Source organism: Numida meleagris, chromosome 2 (genome assembly GCF_002078875.1).
Source record: "Numida meleagris isolate 19003 breed g44 Domestic line chromosome 2, NumMel1.0, whole genome shotgun sequence".
Lineage (NCBI taxonomy): Eukaryota > Metazoa > Chordata > Aves > Galliformes > Numididae > Numida > Numida meleagris.
In genome coordinates, this window is record NC_034410.1 from 144,203,900 (window position 1) to 144,225,378 (window position 21,479).

The window sequence follows — 21,479 nt, forward strand, 5'->3', positions numbered from 1 at the left end:
TTTATCTCCAAGGGAGTAGGAGGTGCAGATTTGGGTTGCTTTGACCATCACAAAGGATGGCCCTGAAGATGTAGGCTTCATGAGCCATTAAGTCATAGATCAGTGTACACTTGAATGTACCTATATTTGCATGGAGATCAGAATTTCACACTTTACACGTCATATTTCTTGTATTCAGATTCAAGCACCTGACCCTCATAAATTTGGAGCGCACTCATCTTCTGTGGAAACCCTGCTCTCCCTAAATTGGGCTCAGACTTATATAGTGATTTTTGATGTATGGTGTGCACATCCTTCCTCCTGCTCTGTCCAGCGGACATGTGCATGGACATGTGTGTGGGGCATGCATGGCATCAGTGCTTGTGAGAGATCTGGAGAATACCAGCAGAAACTGAGTCTGATGAACAAGATCTCTACTACTGTATAATTCACAGCAAATTAAACACACCTATGTTTAGAACTTCTTTCTGCCTGGGAGTGGAGCCAGATTTTTTTTTTGTGTGGCCAAGCAAATTCCAGGAATTCCAACATAGAGCTTTCATGCCTTTAATGCTGATAGTTTTCTGTTAAATTCATGAATACTCATTCACTTGGGTAGTGTGATGCAAATACTTGAGCACTTCGACGTTAGAGACATATGTAAGGGTGAAGCTTTACTCTGTGCCATTGCATAACCACTGTTAAACCCATGCTCTTTCTGGTTTTTGGATTAGCTTTCTATGATACACTTGTCCAGCTCTTAACACGACCGGTCTGTCATCCTTTATTTGGCCTTCTATATAATACCTTGATGCAAACCATTCCTTGTAATCTCTCAGGAACAGGTGCTGGGATTAGTCTGGATGAATGCAAGCATCAGCAATCATAACATCTTCAACCACATGGTGATACAAATGCAATTGGGTTGGTCAACCCTTGGAAACGGTAGTAGTCAAACCTCGCAGGGAACAGGGATTTTTGAAAAGTAAGGATCACCTGGTACCACCAGAATGAGAATGACAAAGTTGTACAGGTCTCTTTGAAAACAGTGAGAAAATATATTTCTGCCCCAATGCACCATGACTACAGAGAATAAGAGCCACATAAAGGGGAAGCTCTTGGGTTGTTCAGCACATCCATGCGAAAGCCAAATAATATGTCCAGTTTCTTGGCCATTGGATCACACACTGTACAGCATAAATAATATTAAAAATTCCCGGTGTCCTTGTCACAACCAATACATTGTTCATTGCTGAAGAAAGACAGAGTCTTATAAAAACCAGAAAAAGAGGTCCTCATAAATCACTGTGCCTATACTTAGAAATGTGTTAAACCTTCTAAGCTCCATTTCAGAGCACATAAATTTTTTTCTTCTTTTTTTCCGAGTTAAAAAATCCATCCAAAGGTCAGTCAGAAACAGGAATAAAACTGTCTTTGAAATCTCAAGCTGCCGTAATAGCATTTTTGGCAGTGAATGATAAACTTGAACAGTTGGGGTTTACATGGCAGATCAAGTGAACATGTATTTGTCTATACATTAAATAACCCTGCAGTGGCCCTTTTTCATTCTGTCTCCAGACCTATCAGCTTATTTATAGATTTTTACTACACATGGACTTCCTAAACAAAAGAAGGTAGACAAACTAGCTCTGAAGAAACTCTCACAGTGGAGCTATGCCCATAAACCATCACTCCTGGGCAGGAGTCCCATTTTAGTGATAACCTCCTAGATAGCAGGAATATTAACCCTCCATTTACCTGGCAGAGATTTTTATAGTTCTTCAGTCTTTCACAGCTTTTGAAGAACGTGAAGGGTTCTTTGGGAAGATTTTATGATCCTGAAGGTGTTGAGTTGAAAGAGAATTGTCATCCTGGCCAGAGCTCTCAGAGATGTCAGGGGAGTAAGGCCTATCAGCCACTACACAGAATAGGCTTGGCTGAAGGGACTTAAAAGCCATATATTCAGCTCTGAAATTAAATGAAAAACCTAGGCAGTCCTTGATAATCGGATAGTGGTTACACCTGAGGATGGCAGGGATGTGGGGTCTCTTCTCTGTTAAGCCTCATAGTTCAGCATTGCATTCCTTGCTTAGTTAAACCTGGAGAAATATATTCAGGATCTGATTTTTGGGTAGCAGCTTAATGTTCATTAAGGCAGGGACTGCCATGACATCTCTTCCATGACCCTGACTAAATAGATGCACAATTATGTGTTGTGTCTGGAGAGGGATTCTTAATGGAAATGGGAAGATCTTTGACAGAGCTGAATGCAAGACCCTGGCCATTTAACTTGGTAACTAAGAGGAAAAGTGAATTTAAACCTCCTTCAGGGACTTTCATCAGGAGACAGAAAGTGATAAAGAGTTATCTTCCTATTTTGGCTGCTTCTGAGCTACTGGAAAAAAACATCTGAGCAAGCAGTTCTTCCCTCTTTGGTTGCTCTTACGTAGGGATGGTTGTGTTGAGGTGCCTCCAGGGCTGATGTGCCATAGATCTCAGCAAGGCTAAATCATCATAGAATCATAGAATCCTTTGAGATGGAAGGGACTCTCAAAAGTCAGCTAGACCAGCTTCCCTACAACGAACAGTGACACCTACAGCTAGATCAGATTGCTCAGAGCCTGGTCCTGCCTGACCTTGAATCTCCAGGGATGCAGCATCCACCACCTCTCTGGGCAACCTCTGCCAGTGCTTCATCATCCTTACTGTAAAAAAATTCTTCCTTATATCCAGTCTAAATCTCTCCTCTTTTAGTTTGAAACCATTTCCTATATCCCCTGAGTGTGAACTCCACCACTGCATGGTCACTACAGCCCAGGCAGCCTCCAATCCTGATGTCACCAATCAGTTCATTTACATTGGTGAGAACAGGTCCAGCATTGCATCCTCCTGGTGAGGCTGTCTATTACCTGGCTCAGGAACTTATCCTCAATGCATTCCAGGAGCCTCCTGGATTGCCTACAGCTCACCGTGCTACTTATCCAGCAGATATCAAGGTGGTTGAACTCCCCTAGCAGGATGAGAGCCTGCACCTGGACGAAGAAGGCTTCATCAACATTCTCTGCTTGATCAGAGAATGTTGTAATAGACTGTCTGTAATAGACACCAACCACAAGGCTCCCTTTGTTGCCCTGGTCTTTATCTCTCACCCATAGGTTTTTGATGCTGAGGTGGATCTCAGAGGGCTGGAGCACCTCTCCTATGAGGAAAGGTTGAGGGAGCTGGGCTTGTTTAGTTTGGAGAAGAGAAGGCTCCGGGGAGACCTCATTGTGGCCTTCCAATACTTGAAGGGAGCGTATAAACAGGAGGGGGAACGATTGTTCACAATGGTGGATAGCGATAGGACAAGCAGGAATGGTCTTAAGCTGAGACAGGGGAGATTTAGGTTAGATATTAGGAGGAAGTTTTTCACCCAGAGGGTGGTGACGCACTGGAACAGGTTGCCCAGGGAGGTTGTGGATGCCCCGTCCCTGGAGGCATTCAAGGCCAGACTGGATGTGGCTCTGGGCAGCCTGGTCTAGTGGTTGGCGACCCTGCACTTGGCAGGGGGGTTGAGACTTGATGATCTTTGAGGTCCTTTTCAACCCAAGCCATTCTATGATTCTATGATTCTATGATTCTATGATTCTATGATTCTATGATTCTATGATTCTATGATTCTATGATCTTATGAACAGACCAGATGTGAAAATGCAGTAGATTCAAGGCATAACCAGTTATCTTCAGGCTCCCGATGAAAAAGACTGGCTCTAGTCACTTCAGATCTTATCAGTGTAGTTGAGCTTTGAACTACCTCAGTGTCTTGAGTTGCCAACTCAGTGTCTTGAATGAGCAACTGAATTGAACCCCAGTGCTGGGCGAGAAGGATCTCAACCCTCTCCTAAGCTGGGTGAACTGAAACAGACAGTGAACAAATATGCCCATGAAAATGTTCAGATGCTGTCCATACAGCTGCCCAAATGACACTTGGACTCCCACAATGCTCTCATGGTACCCTCACCTATGCCATGCCTCACTTTGTGATTTCCAGAGGTGTTCTTTTCCCATCAGTAAGGGAAACAATGGCTCATAAAGGCATAATGGCTGGTTTGTGGCCCTGCCAGAGGTGATTATTTCTCTCAGTGCATTTTCACCTAGTCTGAAAGTCATGTTCAGAGGCTGCACTTACTTTGCTTTACATTTAACGAACCTCTGTGAAAGGAAGTTGAGTGTAACTATGGAGGGAACTCAGGCCATGCTCATTACCCTATATGCTTTTTCTTTCCCTTCTTTCACATTTTGCAGAAATTTAGTTGGCAGCCCAGACCTAGGAAAAAGATGAAACCATATCAAGGATTGTACTTGCAAAATGAACATGCAGCAGTTTGTACCTGGATTTTTTTCCCTTTCTCAGTGCCCAAATGAAGTATCAGATTGCATCTGATCCGCAATTTACCCTTCCATGCCCCAAAATAACAAGGGCCACATCCAGAGCATGTAATCTGAGCAGACCTCCAGGAGTCTTTCGTTTAGATCTACAAAAGATTTTAATAATTGAACATGAGACTGCAGTGCCACTGTCTAAACAGCATATATTGTGGAGAGCGTGGTCTCCTCTTTTCTCTTGTGTAGGAATACATGTTCCCTCCATAGCTTTGCTTGTCTCTGTAAACAGTGCTCTGAGAAATCACCCTTCTAACACCAATAAAATCTGTTATTTAATATATATATTTTTAAAGCAGAGCTATTTCTGGGAGCTCTGTCCTGTGTATAATTCCATGCTCATTTCAAATACCATTGCTACATTTCTTCCATCATCTTACTCTTCTATTCTGGTTAAAATTAAGATTAAAAATAAAACAACAACAACATTCTGTACTGCCCAAAGTGTCTCAGACAAATTGGCACAGCATAACAGTCTTAAGCCTCAGTGGTCCAACCTTCAGAGCCCTTAAGACTTATAACTTTCCATTAGTCAACAGGACAACTCATATAGGTCCTAGTTCAAGTGGCCAGAGAAGTACACTCTGTGTACTAACAGCCTGATTTGCAAATGGCAGATGATCTGGTTCTTTGGAATTTTCCGTGGTTTGATCTTTGACGGACAATATTGGGTTCTTGAGGGAGCTACTGGCTCCCACCCTTGCAATGCCATGGGATGGGTGCCCCACAGCAAAGCAGCAATGCCCACATCTGCTGGTCGGGTGTTCAGATTGTTCCCAACCCTGACGAGAGCTAGCATAAGCTGTCCACTATGGGAACACCACTTCTTGCAAAGCTGGCTATTTATGCACTTGCATCTTGGCTACTTAAAGTGAGTTTGACAAGTGAAATGCATTTACTATATAGCTGTGTAATAAACGCTAAACTTTGTAATTAGGGGTATTTGCTTATTCCAGAACAGAAAGAAGAGAAAAATAGCTATTGCTTTTAATTTCCAGCATCACTGACTCAAGCCCTACCAGTCCTGCCCTCATTAAGAGAGTCCTTGCTGTCCCTTGGCAAGCATGCTCTAAGGGTGAAGTGAACTCAAAGATTTGTGGCTGGAATGAGCTGGGATGTTTGGAAAGAAAATAACACAGTTGTTTTATGTAAAGTAGTAGAGCTAATGTAAGAAAAGTTGGGACGTTATTGGGCCTAAGTCAGTCTGTTGATATTAAGTAGACTCCCAGACAATGTAAATCTCAACTTCTTGAGGAACAAAAATGAAAACAATTTGAACTTTAATGATTCAATCAAGCGAGTTAATCTTTGGGAGTTAATTCTACTCCTGCTGAAACTGGTGGAAGTTCTGCCTTTGGGTACTTTGACTTTTATCCAGGACCAGATATCCAGATAATATGGACCTACAGTCCATGTATCATGTACTGTGACATATATGAGCTGTTATGGAACTTTGTGTGTATTTACATGATTTTTAGTAGCTTTTCTTTGGCTTCTGACAAATTTTGAGTAAATAAATTTCACAAAACCATTTCTGAAAAAACAGTCAAGACCTGAATGATAGAATATCCCAAGTAGGAAGGGATCCAAAAGAATCTATTCCAACTCCTGGCTCCACACAGGACTACCTGAAAGTTAAACCATATGACTGAAAGCATTGTCCAAATGCTTCTTGAACTTCAGCAGGCTTGGGGCTGTGACCACTGAACTGGGGAGCCAGTTCCACTGCCTGAACTGGAACCAAAAAAATCTGAATCCCTTTAGTATCAGGTGGCTTGTGGCCGAGTGTGCCTTCTCTCATAAATGAGGTCTGTCAAAAGAGAGACCTTGTCTACATCCAGATAAGCGTTCCAGAAATCTGCCTTGGGAAGGGATCTTTCAAATCTATCTCTGAATACAATTTAAAATGGTTTGTCAAGCTCTTGTATAAATAGGCCAATCTATTAACATGCTATGTTTCAGGTGCAAGCAATGAGCTCATACTGATAAATTTACTTTTAAGCCTGATACTGAATTATGCAAAGTTTCCTCTGAAGATTCAAAATATCCTAAAAGTGGATGCAAATATACTTTTTGTTCATGTCTGCTCTTGCATGGAGCAAATAAAGGTATGAGCAGAGAAGCTCAAGAAGTTCAGATGGTAGTGTCAAAGACACTGGAATGGGCTGCCCAGGGAGATGGTTGAGTCACCATCCCAGAAGTGTTCAAGAAACATTTAGATGTTGCACTGAGGGGCATGGTTTAGTGGGGAAATATTGGTGATAGATGGATGATTGGACTGGATGATCTGGAGGTCTTTTCCAACCTTGGTGATTCTGTGATTCTATGATTTTATAAGCTGTCTATTCCAGTTGACCATTCTCCAGGCTGGAGGCCACATAACCCAGAGAAAACTTGGCAGAACCCATTTTCACTGGCTTTTGAGCTGAGCTACAAGAGCTGAGTGGGAACAGAGGATTGTGGCAGATGTCAGCCCTCTCTGAAATAGCATCTGCTGTCTCTGGATGAGCAGTACACCTGTGAAGGAGGTCCAGTTGTTTTCCTCTGTGTTGGTCTCAGTTCTATAGTAATTGCATCCTCCTCTCCTGACCAGCTGCATATTTCTCCTGCCATGTTTACACTGCACAAAAACTGGAGTGGCTGCCTGGGAAATGACTCAAAGAAGTGATGTGCAAGGATCTTTGACAAATGGAACATTTCTTAATCCCATGTTGGGCTTTCACCCTGGTGAGTGAAACAGAATTGGTCCTTGCTGCAACAACATGGGTGCACAGTGGCTGAAGATCACAGAACTACTCTGAGTTGTTGGTAAGGATGTAGTCCCTTGATTTACTCTCCTTAGCTCAGAAAAATATTTATTTTCTGGTGTGCACTTGACTTCTAATATCACCAGCTGCCCTGTTGTACCAGCCTATGATGGGGCTGTGTAGTGTAAGCCTGATTGGTGCCCTCTAAATAGAAAGTGCTAAGCCCCCTTCACCTACTTACATAGCTGGTGGTACCCATCAAGTCTACCTTCAGCCTCAGGCCCATTAAAAAGATGTATTAACACAGAAGGAAGCAGTAAAATGTTTAAGGAACAGCTAGTTTATTGATATATTTTATAGCTTGTCAATCCACACTCTATAAAGCCTTTCTGTGTGTTTGAGCAATGAGGCCAAGGTCTTTCCTCAACGAGTTTCCTAGAAGTTGGCACACATTTCATTCCTGGAAGTGACTACAGGCCTGTTATTGATTTGTTCTTATTGATGGCTTTGGGAAATTTTGGCAAATAACAAGTGAGTGTAAAAAGGAGGGAAATAAGTAGGTCTCAGCAGCACATTGTTTTGCTTTCATGCACCCAGTCACTGTGAGGGTCACAGATTAATGGGAAAATTATGTTGTTAATTATCTTTGGCTGCCAGCACAGCTCTAAGGCAAAACCATATCAAGTATTGATGAACAAATGTGAGTTGTGCTTCTACTCTGTGCTGCTCTCAGAACTGGCCTGTGGTTCTGGGGTCTTCCAAGGTCACTGCTGACCACTTTGTGTGGGTCCTGATGACAAACTTGCCCCCCCAGACTGTATTTGCCACGACTTGGGTTTTGTGTCTACTCTCTTCTAATTAGGGCTCCTCTGACACCACACTATTTGGAAAGAGTTTATTTGAAGAGACATTCAGCTCAGTTTTGTTCTTAGTTTCAGTTCCTTACTCAGTCAGAAGAACTCCTAAATCTCCTTCCAAGATATTCTTGATCTTAAAAGTGCTATAACCACACCTACAATCCTTGCCTATGACAGTTTAATAAGTGCATGTGTCAAGTGAACCAGCAAGTCCCTCCTTGGCCACTCCTGGAGGCATGACCATGTGAAGAGATGAATCTTCTGCCCAAGAGGTGAGCAGCTATGGGGGATTTGGATGGTAGAATCATAGGTAGGTAGAATAATATCAATGCTCTACCTAAATGCATCTTCCCTCCTGAAGGGCAGAGACCATAGGAAATATGTCCTTTGTTATGCAATTTCTTTTGTGTTTCCAAAGAGTCAGCCAGCTGGCACTCAACAAGTTACAGAATCAATGGGAATTATGAAGAATTTTCTACTTGCCCTAGGCAGGAGGACATGCACATGGCAGAGCAAAGCTGGAGATTCTCAGAGGAAGGAAGATCCCTGGAAATCTTCACCATGAAACCAGGTGGGAAAAGCCATGTGCTGGATGCATAGAATCTGCGCAGAAACTGTGTCTCTTAAACAGGGGCAAAAGGTGGGAGAAACTGAGATTCAGCCTTTCCTGACCATTTTTTTGGCCAGGTTTTGTGCTGTGGCCAGTGCATTTACTGCAGCATACCAAGTACCTGACTCACCGCTTGCTTTGCTTTTTATGGAGTCCTCGTGTTGTGGAGTTGGGCTGCTTGGCAAGCCTGAAGGCATCTCCCAGAGTGGTCAGACACTGTAGAAAAGTGTGAAACCTTTCATTTCACGTGTAGAAAGTGGATTTCTGCAGAGGGCAAGTGACTAGCTAGTCCTGAATCACACACTTCTTCTGCCTTACAAAGATAAAGTCATCTTCTGTGAAGGAGGCCAAGTGCAGTGCATGTTGCTTTCTTACCCTATACATCAATTTGCTCTGGCCTGAAGCAAAAAGACTGATAACCTTTTCCAAAGTATTAAAGTGAACAATCTGAATTGCTTGAGGATGAGTCAGGTCTGGATGGCTTCCCAACAGGCAGGCCTGGCTTCCTGCCTAGCACCCTTACAAGATTAACCAGCTCTTTCCATTCACAGCTAGTGGGGAAAGAACTCTTCTTATGGGGCCTCATGTTTCTAGACTGGAGCCAAATGTGTTTTACACAGCTGGTGGTATTCAGGGGTTGTACACCAGGTGCCAAAAGCAGTGACCATGGCAGTTTCATTCCTGGATGGGAGCCCGTGTATTTGAGGAGGAGGCTGATGTGAAGGGGGTCATGGTGATGGCTCAGGGGAACTTTGGGTAAAATGTTTTTTTGTGATTCCCCTTCTCATCACCGGACTTTGCCTTCTCCACCACCAAAGGCAATGTCTTCTTGCCCTATTCTTTGAGGTCAATGAAAATTTTGTTGTGGACTCCAAATCAAATGGAGTAATTGTATTTGAGGATATGAGAAGCCATTCAGACATGGTTTGGCTGGTCAAGCACTGTCAGGGCACTAAGTATACATTTAGTGGTATGTGAGATCCCTTTGGGAATATTGCCAGGCTGACTGATTCTTAATGCCATGGATCACCTGTAGCTTCTGAGGGGGGGATGTTAAATCTGCCATCCCCAGATGGAACTCTTAGTTACCCTGCGTTAGCTCAAATGGCATGAGACCTGCTGAATAGTCAAATGGTTGGAGATGGCAGATGCTGTGGGATGGATGGCATTGGTAGATACTGTAGGATGGATGGCATTAACACAGGTAGAGGGAAACAGTGGCTTTGACATTGAAATTAGATTTTGGTCCTATTTGTGAAGAATCTTCCTCTGAGAACTGATGTCCTGATGTCTCATCACATCCTTCCTGGTCACTCCCTGCAGCTCTGTCTAGGGCAGAATATTCTCATTTTCCATGGGTAGGGGACCTATTTTGAAAATGCCAGATATAACCTTTCAATATGTAATATCCTCTGGTTTAAAATCCCTCCTGTCTGAAAGACAAGTACTAGATGCTCGCATCATGGGGTCAGTGCTTGCTCATTGGACTCCTCTTTTCTGGCCTAAGCATTTTCACGTTTGAAGAGCCTGAACCTTTGGATTTAAAAGATGAATTTTACAGGAGATGTGTCAGCTAGGTTCCGCAGCAAACCTAAGCTACAAAACCTGCTAATCCTCTCTCAGCTCTTACTGTGTAATACCCATAGTCCCCATTCTCTTGAAAACCTTTGTCTGTGTTGGTGGGAATTCATCTCACTGGCTCCAGGATGGGATTTGGCAATGGATGGAAACCCAGACATGTAGGAGTCTCCATATCCACATCTCCTTGTGTACCAGGTGTCCGAACTCTTCTTGTAGCCTCTGGAGAGCAAGGCAGAAAAGACCAGCAAGAAAGGTCTTAATTCAGTTTCTGATGAAGGTTTCTAGCTCTCCAGCATCTCGGTTGATCTCTATCTGCTCCACAAGGCATGGGTTTTCTGAAGTCCTGTGGCACATTGTCCTAAATTTTCTGCCTCTCTAAAACATTCCCATCCCCAAGAAGCAGGAAAAAAAATACCTAGCCCTCTCAAACTGTCCTACAGCTCTGAAAAGCAAAGGGACAGAACAGCCTGATCCACTTATCCCCAGTCATTCCCACCTTTTCCAAGGGAAAGCTGTGGCCTGTCCTTCTGCGCTGCTTTGTGACACCAGTTTCTCCGAAGGCAGCACAACCACAGGGCAGAGGCGAGGCACATTCCTGATAGGACCAAGATAGCTTTTTCCCATAGCTCCCAGGCAGTGGGAACAGGGCACTTTTTCAAAGGATTGCTATGCCTAAAGTTAAAATAACAGGAGGAGTGGACCGGGAGATGCAAACTGGATTACAGTACTCAGAGCTCTGTTCCTCCGAGAAAGAAAGGACAACGAAAGGATGCACTTGGGGAATTTCCAAAATACGTCTGTGACCACTCTGATATCTCTTTGGGAATGAAGCTTGCCTGATTCCATCTGATAAATACAGCCTATGATGCAGATTTGTTTTTCTTCACAGGGATTACCCAGGCCTGTGGTTTTGTTGTTTCTAAAAGATTTCTCTTGCTATTGAGTCCCTCTTCCTACACTCCCCGACGGAAGAACAATATTGATACAAAGTCCAAAGCATTTAAAATCACATGCGCTGAGTGTTGTTTTGCAGCTCTGAAGCCCCGAGCTGTCTTTGTTCCTCTGATTTTTCCACAAGTTTACAGGCCATGGAAAATCTTGTCTCTTTTCAACTTATAAATCTCTATTGGCTACAGAAGTGTCTCTCATGAGAAAACAAATAGATGGGTGCTCTAGGGCCACTATGGTGTTGGAGATGACAATCTTTGAAGCTCGTACAACTGAGCCCATGCTGTCTGTAAGAGCAAGGGAGGGGAAAGATTGCTCCTGAGTATTTTAAAGCCACATCTTGAAAACAGGAACTCGTGCCAGAACAGTTTATTTTGGTTAAAGCTGAGTTGTGCTGCAATTCCCCTGAGGCAAGGCTGAACTTGGGAGACACATTCAAGGGAATGGAGCATTTAATTGATGTTGAGTGATTGTGAGGCTTGGGAGCATCAGCAGCTGGGCTGGATCAGTTGGAAAATGTTATTGTCTCCCGCAGTGAGGAAAAGTGAGGAGTTCCTTAAATTACCAGTTCAACTCACCTTGCACAGGACCCTGATGTCACTGATGTCTTTAGTCCATTTTGGTCATTCTTTAAAGAGAAGCATCTCAGGGACATGAATGTGCCCTTGTAGCACAGAAAGCCAGCTGTATCCTGGGCTGCATCTAAAGAAGTGTGTTCGGCAGGTCAAAGGAGAATCAATTCTATGATTCTATGCATATGATCTATACTGTTAATATAAGGATAGGCTTACAGATGGTGCTTGTAATTTGGTCACACCAAAACACTGTGTTGCACTGCTGTGAGTTTAGCCCTGTGGGGCTAGACCAATCCATCTGCCAAGGAAGTGATGGAGGAATCCAACTATGGCTACAAATAAACACCAGGGATCACAGGGTGATTAGATGATTCAGGTTGGAAGGGAACCCTGCAGTCTGTAGACCATTTGCCATGCTCAAGGCAACATTAAGGACAGCCAGAGATGCTGGGAGTCCGGTGGTGAAACATCAAGAGGATGTCTTATCATATGTGGGATCTTCATCTGCCAAGGGAAGTGGCGAAATCACTGTCCCTGGAGGTGTTCAAGAAACGTGAAGATGTGGCACTGAGGGAGGTGGTTTAGTGGGCATGGTGGTGATGGGTCAGCGGTTGGGCTAGATGATCTTAGAAGTCTTTTCCAACCTTAATGATTCTATAATTCTATAGATCACATATGACTAGAAATTAGGACTTTATAATTTCAGGGAAACAGTGGTGGTGGTGAATAGGGATTTTCCCTTCGCTTACATTTGTGATACAGGATAAGGGTCTGTCTGAACTGGGAACTGAGAGGGGAATTAAAGCTTTATGGTCTCTATGTCTACACGCCATATAAGAACAGAGTAAACACGCATGATGCTTTTTCTTCAAGTACTTTCCTTGCCTCCAGTACTTGTGCACTGAAGTTTTTTTTGGAGCTAAATGTGTTTTACATATTTAGTGAGTCCCAGTGGATTTCTCTCCATGACCTACTGTCCTGTTGGCTTCTGCAGCTTTTAGCACCCACAGAATCCTGTGACAAGGAATTTTACAGTTTGACCACACATTACACACGGAACAGTCTTGTGTTTGCTTTGCAGTTTCCTTGTGTTGGTTTGATTAAAGGCCTTGTTCTTGCATTAGAGGCCATGAAAAGTCTGACTGTACTAGTTCCAGCCCATCCTTTTAATCTGCATTTTGAAACCCCCACTTAAGCTGCTTCCAATCCTTTCCAAATGGAGGAAGCAGCATAGCTTGTTACTTAGAGCAGCTGAACTTTCCATGCAGAGGGGTGTGATCATCCTGCAAAGGAGCAGAAGTCATATGAAATAAATGTCATTGGGAACATGTGGCTGTTAAATGTGAGCAGCAAAAGCAATAATCACCCAAGTTCCTGGAGAGTATGTGTTACCTTCTCTTTGTTCACCTGCCAGGGACATGGAAAAGGAGCAGCAATGCAGGGAGGCAGCATGGAATGCTGGATCTGAAATCACAGCCAGGGTTTCACAGATAAATCTCTGAATCACCCCTGTTAACCCCTGCCCCTTCCTTCCAGGAACTCAACTCTGCAACCAGGGCCATGGGGATTTCTGCAGCCTCTTCCAGCCCTTGGCAGTCCCTGGAGGTCTGGACAAGCTGGCTTTGCACAGACAGGGAGGAAGACTCACCCAAGGGATAGTGGTTGAGATGAGAATGGCTCAAAGCTACACTGATACACAGCAGAGGAAAATGTTGGAGATGGTAAAACAGAAAGAGATGAAAAATAATAATAAAAAAAACCAGCTTATTTTACTCTTTGTATCAGAAAGTTGCAGGGTCCATTTTAACTTTGCTCAGCCTCTTCTTCCCTTTGCAGTATTTACAATGGTTCCCTGATATTTTTTGCCCACAAAACCTCTCCTTGGAGATCTTCAAGAGCTTCCTGGATGTGGTACTGAGCACCGTGCTCTGGGTGTCCCTCCTTGAGCAGAGGTTGGACCAGATGGAGCCAGAGGCCCCTGCCAACCTCAGCCATTCTGTGATCCTCTGGTTCTCAGGGAAGGGAAGGGGATGCTCAGCCTTGCACAGGGAGCTAAAGGGCAACTGTTCAACTAACCATCATCCTGCTGGGCTTGTGTTCATGCTTGCTTGGATGCTCTTCTCCTCTCCAATCTCTTTGTTTTCCCTTTTGCTCTTCCTGATTTTCTGCCCAGCTCTATCCTACCCCACACTTGTTTATCATTTCATGTTCCCTTATTTAAGATTCTCCTTATTTAAGGAGAATCAGTTGCCTGGGGAGAACTGGAGTGTCTGAAGTTCTGCATCATCTCCTCTGTCTTCCACAGTCTTTTCTGTCCCAGGAGAATTTCACTCTGTGCTCTTTTCACCAGCCAGATGAATATTTCTGGGAAATGCCTTCCTAATAACACCATTCCCTCTTTGCCACATCTGCTATCTCTCAGTTTCCCTGGCTGCAAAAAGACAGTTATTAAGCTGGAAGCTTCAGTGAGGACTGGAAATTGCTGGGTAGGAAAGGGCTACAGAGGAAGCAAACTGTCATTACAGATCAAAATCTTCCCATCAAGAACACAAGCAGCACAAAGCATGTAGCATAAGGGATGGCATTTCCAAGGGATGTGGCCCTCCCACGAGGATGTGAGTTGGAGAAGGTTGGAGAATCTCTCCTCAGTGGATCATCAGGTTTGATTTGCCTGGCCTGAGTATGGAACCATTTCACGTTCAGCAGAACAAGAAGGCTAGGGAAACCTGGATGTACCTGGTGCAGGGATTGAGCAGATGGCTTTCACTGCAGGGAAGCACCTCCCCTGGAAGTCTAGGGAACTGTAGAAAACAGTCATGAAGTCAAGAGGCAGAAATTAACTGTAATGAAAGAGGTGGAATGAATACAAACTTAAGTCCATTATTTTTAAAAAACGCTTAAGGAGGGACGTGCTGCTTCAGTGGCTGATGTTGACCAGGTACAAGAGCTGACTATTACCACAGAAGGTATGACTTAAAGGTCATCTAGTCCAACTGCCCTGCAGTGGTCAGGGACATACATCTACAGCTAGACCAGAATTTGTGTTTCTGACGTATTTTTGGAAACAGGATCAGAAAGAGGAAGATGAGGCCATACAACCTCCATGGAATCTTGTGAGTGCAGGCAGCTGATGTGAAGGGATGGGGAAATGCCCTGCAGACTGGTGATGGCCCATAACACAAGGGAGCAGGGTGGTGGGGGCAAATGCAACAAGCTTGCCATGGGAGGAGCTGGAGTGGGTTAAAAATAGTTTGTGTCGCAACTGCTTTCGTAGAAGTGGTCCCACATCAGCACAAAAGGATGGACCGGGTGGCTTCTAAGGGCCAGTCTCACCCTATTTTTAGCCTGGTTTCTAAGGAAATGGGCATCTGTCCATCTCTCCCCATGTTCCTCCCTGCTCTGACTTTACAGTCTTTCAGGCACCTGGAACTAAGCAAGAAAATAGGTCGGAGACCTGAAAGAGAAAATAAGCTGCCACATTTCTCAGGGCTCAGTATTGTTCCCCTTGATACTTGAAGAGAGAGTGTAATTAAAATAGAGCCAGACTATTGCCCAGAAAGGCTGTGGGATCTTCTACTTGGAGATCTACAAAAGCCACTTGAATGTACTGCTCGGCACCCTGCTCTGGGAGTTGGAGTTGAACCAGATGGACCATTCTGGCCTCAACCTTTCTGTAATTATGAGATTCTGATTCTGTGAATGACCCTGTTGAGAGAGGCTGCTAATGACAGCCCCGTGCCCATGTCTTAGGGAGCAGGGGTGCATTGTCTAGTGTGGGTGCTATTTTGGGGGACATGGGAAAGGTTAGGGTTCACTGTGTGAGGAAGGGGCACTTGCTGGTGGATTTTGGAAGCATCTATGATGGCTCAGGTGGGAGGACATGGTGTGGGATGGGGGGACCCTAAAGAACTATTCCTGGATGAGGACTTCCATGGGACACAGTGGGATGTGAACTGTCTCTGGGCAAGGGGCTAGCAGCGGAGAATATAAAAAGGCACTTATCAGCCTTAGCTTTCCCAGTGCAGGAAATGTGAGGAAATGCAAAGTTCCCATATAAGGAAGAGCAAGAGAGGAGCTGTGAATCACGGCAGGGCAGCGAGCTGGGGAATGACCACAGGGTATTCATGCCAGAGAGCTGGAGCAGCACGAGGGGCTTTGGGGCTCCTGTGGCCTGGGGGAGTCTGTGAGGAGATGGGGAATGAGGATGGGGGAAGAGCAAACCTCTTGCACTCCTTGTTGGGATCTATGGCTCCTGGAATGAGCTGAAGGAAGGCTGGCAGGCTGTGTCTGGCTTCAGCAAGCATGATCCTGCTCCTTTGTTCATCCCATGCTTTGGACAGAGTGAGAGCGGGGCTGGTCTCTTCTCACTGGTGACAGGTGACAGGACAAGGGGAAATGGCCTCAGGTTGCGCCAGGGGAGGTTTCGATTGGATATCAGGAAAAACTTCTTTACAGAAGGGTTGTTAAGCACTGGAACAGGCTCCCCAGGGAGGTGGTTGAGTTGGCATCTCTGAATGTGTTTAAAAACCGTTTGGACGTGGCACAGGCGGCATGATTTAGCGGTAGGTTGTTAGAGCAGTATGGTTAGGTTGCGGTTGGACTTGATGATCTTGAAGGTCCTTTCCAACTTGAGCAATTCTATGATTCTATGATTGATTCCTGCCAAGGTGACATGTTGTCCAGTCTCCATCCTGGGAGAGAAAACTGGATTCAGCCCTCAGCAATCTGTGCTGAGACCCATAGCTGAGCCTGCTTTGAGGTCCCTTCCAGCCAGAATGATCCCATAATCCTAGTATGATGCTCTGGAATGTGAGGCCTAATGCTTTGTGGTTGGGGTATCCTCTGCTTTTTCCTCAGCTGTCAGAGTCCTGTCTAGCCTGGAGGAAACTATTTGTCAACACTGATGATATTTGTAGCTTAGCTTGTCCATGGTAATGGACGATACAGCACTTGGAGCTGAGGTTCTAGGGTTGCTTTAGCAAACCTGTGCCCACTGTCCAAATGTGAAAAAGTGGCACTTGTCTTTGGGAAGGTGGGGCTGTGTGTTTAGACTGGGTTAAGCTGGATAAAATGACTGGTTCATACCACAGAAATGATTTTCCATGACATCTGGGGGTTAAGGGCTAGGACCATCTCAGGCAACATGTCATAGGTCCATCACCATGGGCTAGTCCTAGGTCACTGCTGGGCCAGGCACAAACTGCCATGCGGAACAGCACTAGCAATGGATACTTTCCGTTTCCTTCTTGTCCTTTATAAACACATCATCTTTGAGATCCCATTTCAGCCAGCCTTGACCTCATGGCCTCAAATCTTTCATTGGCCAACATCTCATGTGCGGTCCCCACAAATACCACTATATCATATGACCGATTTTCCTCCTGTGTTGACCAAAAATTGTCCTTCTTCCCAAACCCTGTTTCCTGTTTGATCCTTCTCATTCATCAAGGCTAAAACCAGACTGTAAACCTTCAAAGTCATTGGCAGACTTTCTGACTTCAGCAGCCTCAAGGTTTTACATCATTGCTCACTAAATTGCCCAAAACAATTTTGGGAGGAGCCATTTGATTTGAAGGCATCGCGAAGTAGTGAATCCACCCCTTCCCGTACTGGCTTGTTTCAGTGGTTTATCATCCACACTGCTGAAACATGCACTTAATTTTTCTTTTGAATTTGTTTGGTTTCCTAAACACGTAATGCTGAGTTGCTTTGTGCTGACACACATTAAATCTCTGTAGGTCTGTACTGACCTTATCTCACTTTTCCTTTGCTGGTACACAGACAACCACTGGGGCAGAACAGTTGATTTATCCTGATGTAAATCAAAGCACAAGCGTCTCCTGATCCTATTTTAATTTGTCCAAAGGAGATTATTGAGCACAACTGCAATTACGTGAAAGCAGTGTGACCCTTGTGAAATCTGGGCTGCTGAGAGGCACAGATAATCCCGAGTGATACTGTTATGACTACCACGATGACAGCATGACCTGCATGGTGGACACACAGCCCAAGCAGGCACCAGAGAGTCATAGATGTGCAAATACAGTTACGCATAGAGAGCTCTGATGTTCTCTGATAGCTTTCTCTGTTGGATCCAGGAAGGGTCTGGATGTCGAAATGCAGATTTGAGTAGCCAAGTCTTGCCCTCCAGCAGCATTTCTCAACCTCATGTGTAGCTGGAGCAGATCTTGGCTTAAAGCTAAGGGCATGGCATGGCTCCACACAACTCCAATTTTTGCTTCAACTAAATGAACACGGATTTACTCCATGTCAAACCCTGAAGTTTTACCATAGATTCAGTATCCTCTGTGAAGTCGCATAATTTCTTTTCCTTTTCCTTTTCTTTTTCCTTTTCCCTTTTCCTTTCCCTTTTCTTCTTCTTCTTCTTCTTTTCTTTTTCTTTTTTTCTTTTTCTTCTTCTTCTCTTTTTTCTTTTTCTTTTCCTTTTCCTTTTCCTTTTCCTTTTCCTTTTTCTTTTTCTTTTTCTTTTTCTTTTTCTTTTTCTTTTTCTTTTTCTTTTTTCTCTTTTTCTTTTTCTTTTTTCTTTATTTTTTTTTTCTTATCCCTTTTTTTTCCCTTTTCCTTTTCCTTTTTTATTTATTGATGTTTCAAAAACCTGAAGAAAATACCAATGGAGATGCTATTGTTTTCTACAATAGCACCTGTCACAGAAGGGGACCATGCTGCCAAGAAAAATAAAAACACAAATCTCCAAAGTCTCTGCTGTGCTGGCTATCAAACCCTGCTCTGCTGCAGAAAGCACCTACTCCATTACAGTGTAGGAGATGTAGCTAAGAGGCAGAAGTCCCTGGTTCTCGGCTTGTGAATAGTTTGCATGGAGCACTCTGACAGCTTACACTGCACCCACTCTTATCTAAACATGCCTAAGCCCCAGCATGCTGCTTCAGCTGTGCTGGCTTTACACTTCGGGCTGTTTTGAAAGTGAATTTGTAAAGCCATTAACATTATTTAAACAGTTTAGCCACAGAATTACCCAGCAGTGGAATCCAGCTGCCAGAAACAAGAAGCGAGGCTCCTCAGCACTGAGGATTAAATAAAACTCAGCCAAAGCACGTGCGTCTTGGGGAACGCCAGAACCAGAGGTGATGGGGGAGTGAGAGTTTGCTGGAAAAGAAAGCAGGCTTTCCGGTTAGCGGGAAATGTCATCAAGGATTTTTCATTTCTATTTTTTTTTATTTCTTCTTTTTCTTTATGAGCTGGTTTGGCTCCAAAGCAGACCCAAAGCAGACTTTTTTTCATTTCCTTGAAGTTTCCGGAGGACTGGAAGTTGTCAGGCCCTGGGTCTTCTCCCACATTCCGCTTCCTGCAGGGCCCAGGGCTCAGCCTGGGGACAAGGAGGGAGCTCAGGACTTGCAGCCAGTGCTTTCTGTGCTCTGGATCTCGTGGTAGATCCTACAAAAATCTCCTCTCACAGGGCAATCTCCATCAGATGCTGGGTTATAGAATATACAGAATTGTTATAATTGTTTGAGTTGGAAGGGTCCTTTAAAGGCAAGGTAGTCCAACTCCCTTGCAATCAATAGAGACACTTACTGTTACATCAGATTGCTGAGAGCCCAGTCCAGACTGACCTTGAATGTCTCCACCACCTCTCTAAAATACCTGTTCCACTGCCTCACTACATTTATTGTAAAAACTTTTTCCTTCTATCCAATCCAAACCTGCCCTCTTTTGTGGCCTTTCTCTGGATGTGCTCCAACAGGTCTGTGTCTCTCCTGTACTGAGGGCTCCAAATATGGACACAGTACCACAGGTGACATCCATCCTAAGACAAAGTTTGCTCGCAGTGAAGAAAAAATGATAGGGAAAACATGCCCTAGAATCTGGGGAATGCATTGGAAAGTGAGCTTTTTCAGGCAATTTTAGATTAATTTTTTCCTCTTAGCTGAATTTTAGCCTTTAGCAAGGCTAAAATTTTGTAAAGTCTAGGTCACGTCAGCTGGAGCTTTCTGTAACTACCACAGCAAGGAATACTCCCAGCTCAGATGACCTCTCCAAGGCTTAAAACCAGTTGTCAACTGGTCAAGTTGACACCAGTTTCAGATAAGCTGTCTTCCTGCAGGTCCTCACAGTATCTGATATTCAAGGCAAGACATTCCATCCTTGTTCTCAACATCATTGCATCCCATCCCCAATCCCATTGCATCCTTGTGCCTAACCCCATGGCATCTCCATCTCCAACTCTATTGCATTCCCTTCCCCAATCCCATTGAATCCCCTTACCCAAACCGTCTGCATCCCCATCCACGACGTTATTACATCCTCCTCCACAAATCCATTGTATCCCCATCCCCAATCCCATTGCATTCCCTTCCTCAACCCCATGACATCCCCATTTCCAACTCCATGATATCTCCCTCCCCAAACCCATTGCATCTTTGTTCCCAATTCCATCACATCCTTGTCCTCAACTCCACTGCATCCCCTTCCCCAAACCCATCACATCTTCCTCCCTAAACCCATGGCATTCCCTTCCAAAACCCCACTGCATCCTTGTTCCCAACCCCATTACATCCACATGTCCAACCCTACTGCATCCCTGTCCACAGTTTCATTCTTTGGTTTTTCAGGTTAATCCATAAATCCCCAAAACATGCAGTGATCAAAGGGTCACTCTGAATCAGGATTTTTGGTCTTGCCTGCCTCATTCTCTTATTTTTATGACAAGCCCTGAAATTTGCCTTTGTTCAAAATAAAGCATTCTCCTAAGTACTACTATTCTTCTTTTTGAGTGCATTGCCTTAATTGGGTATTTGATTGTATTCCCTTGAAACTTGCAGACACGCAGCTGGGAGAAACAATGGGCATTGTTTCATATTTAGACTGTTAGAAGCTGAAACACGCACAGAGACATGAGGTGCTGGAAGGGCTTGGACCATCAGCTCCCTCTGGTGACCTGCTCTGGGAAGAATCATAGAATCACGGAACGGCTTGAGTTGGAAGAGACCTTAAAGATTATCTAGTTCCAACCTCCCTGCTGTGGGCAGGGTTGCTACCCACCAGATCAGGCTGCCCAGGGCCCCATCCAGCCTGGCCTTCAACATCTCCAGGGATGGGGCAGGAAGTGTCAGTGCTGCCAAACTTTAGGACTTAAGCTGGAAAAGCAAAGAATGAGGGGGAATATGACAATATTACACACAAGTAGTACAGAGGAGAATGGGGATGAATCTTCACAAACTCTACCATGTAAGAACTAGAGGACATCAGAAGAAGATAGCAAAGGACAAGAGGAAAACAAGCAAAAAGAGGAGGTCGCTCACATATCATCATAAAACTCTGGAGATCCTTGCTGAAGGAGGTTCTGGACCTGAAGGCTCTTAAACGAACTGGAAAAAGCTGGAAGAAAATTTCACTGAAGACTACATGCAGAAATCCCTCTTCTTACCTGGGAAATTCCCAGCCCACGAACTGTTGAATGCTGGGAAGTGTTTTAAGGAAATATTGTTATATATTTTTCCTAAGCCTATGTTCTTACTTGGGCGTCCACTTGTGGAGGCAGGATGCTGACTCACCCAGCTTGTTCTCCTGCTAGTCCCATGGGATGTCTGATGTGTCCAGACGCACTGGTGTACACATAGCTTGCTGCACTGGAGCTGGGGAACAAAAGCATTTTGGATGGAGTCAAGGAAAGCTTTATTTGAGTGGGAAAAAATGGATGTGGTTATCTTTTGTTATCATCTCATTCTCCACGTCAAAGGAACTGTCACTGTGGAGACATATACATCAAATGTAGTTACAA

General features: G+C 44.3%; 1 long non-coding RNA gene across 1 annotated transcript in view; it reads left to right on the plus strand.

The window, feature by feature from the left end:
• The window catches only part of LOC110394424, a 41,663-nt gene continuing 23,777 nt past the window's right edge, over positions 3,594–21,479 (plus strand). The window contains exon 1 of the long non-coding RNA XR_002435614.1: positions 3,594–8,576. This is a non-coding gene — a long non-coding RNA (uncharacterized LOC110394424). The remainder of the gene's footprint in view (positions 8,577–21,479) is intronic.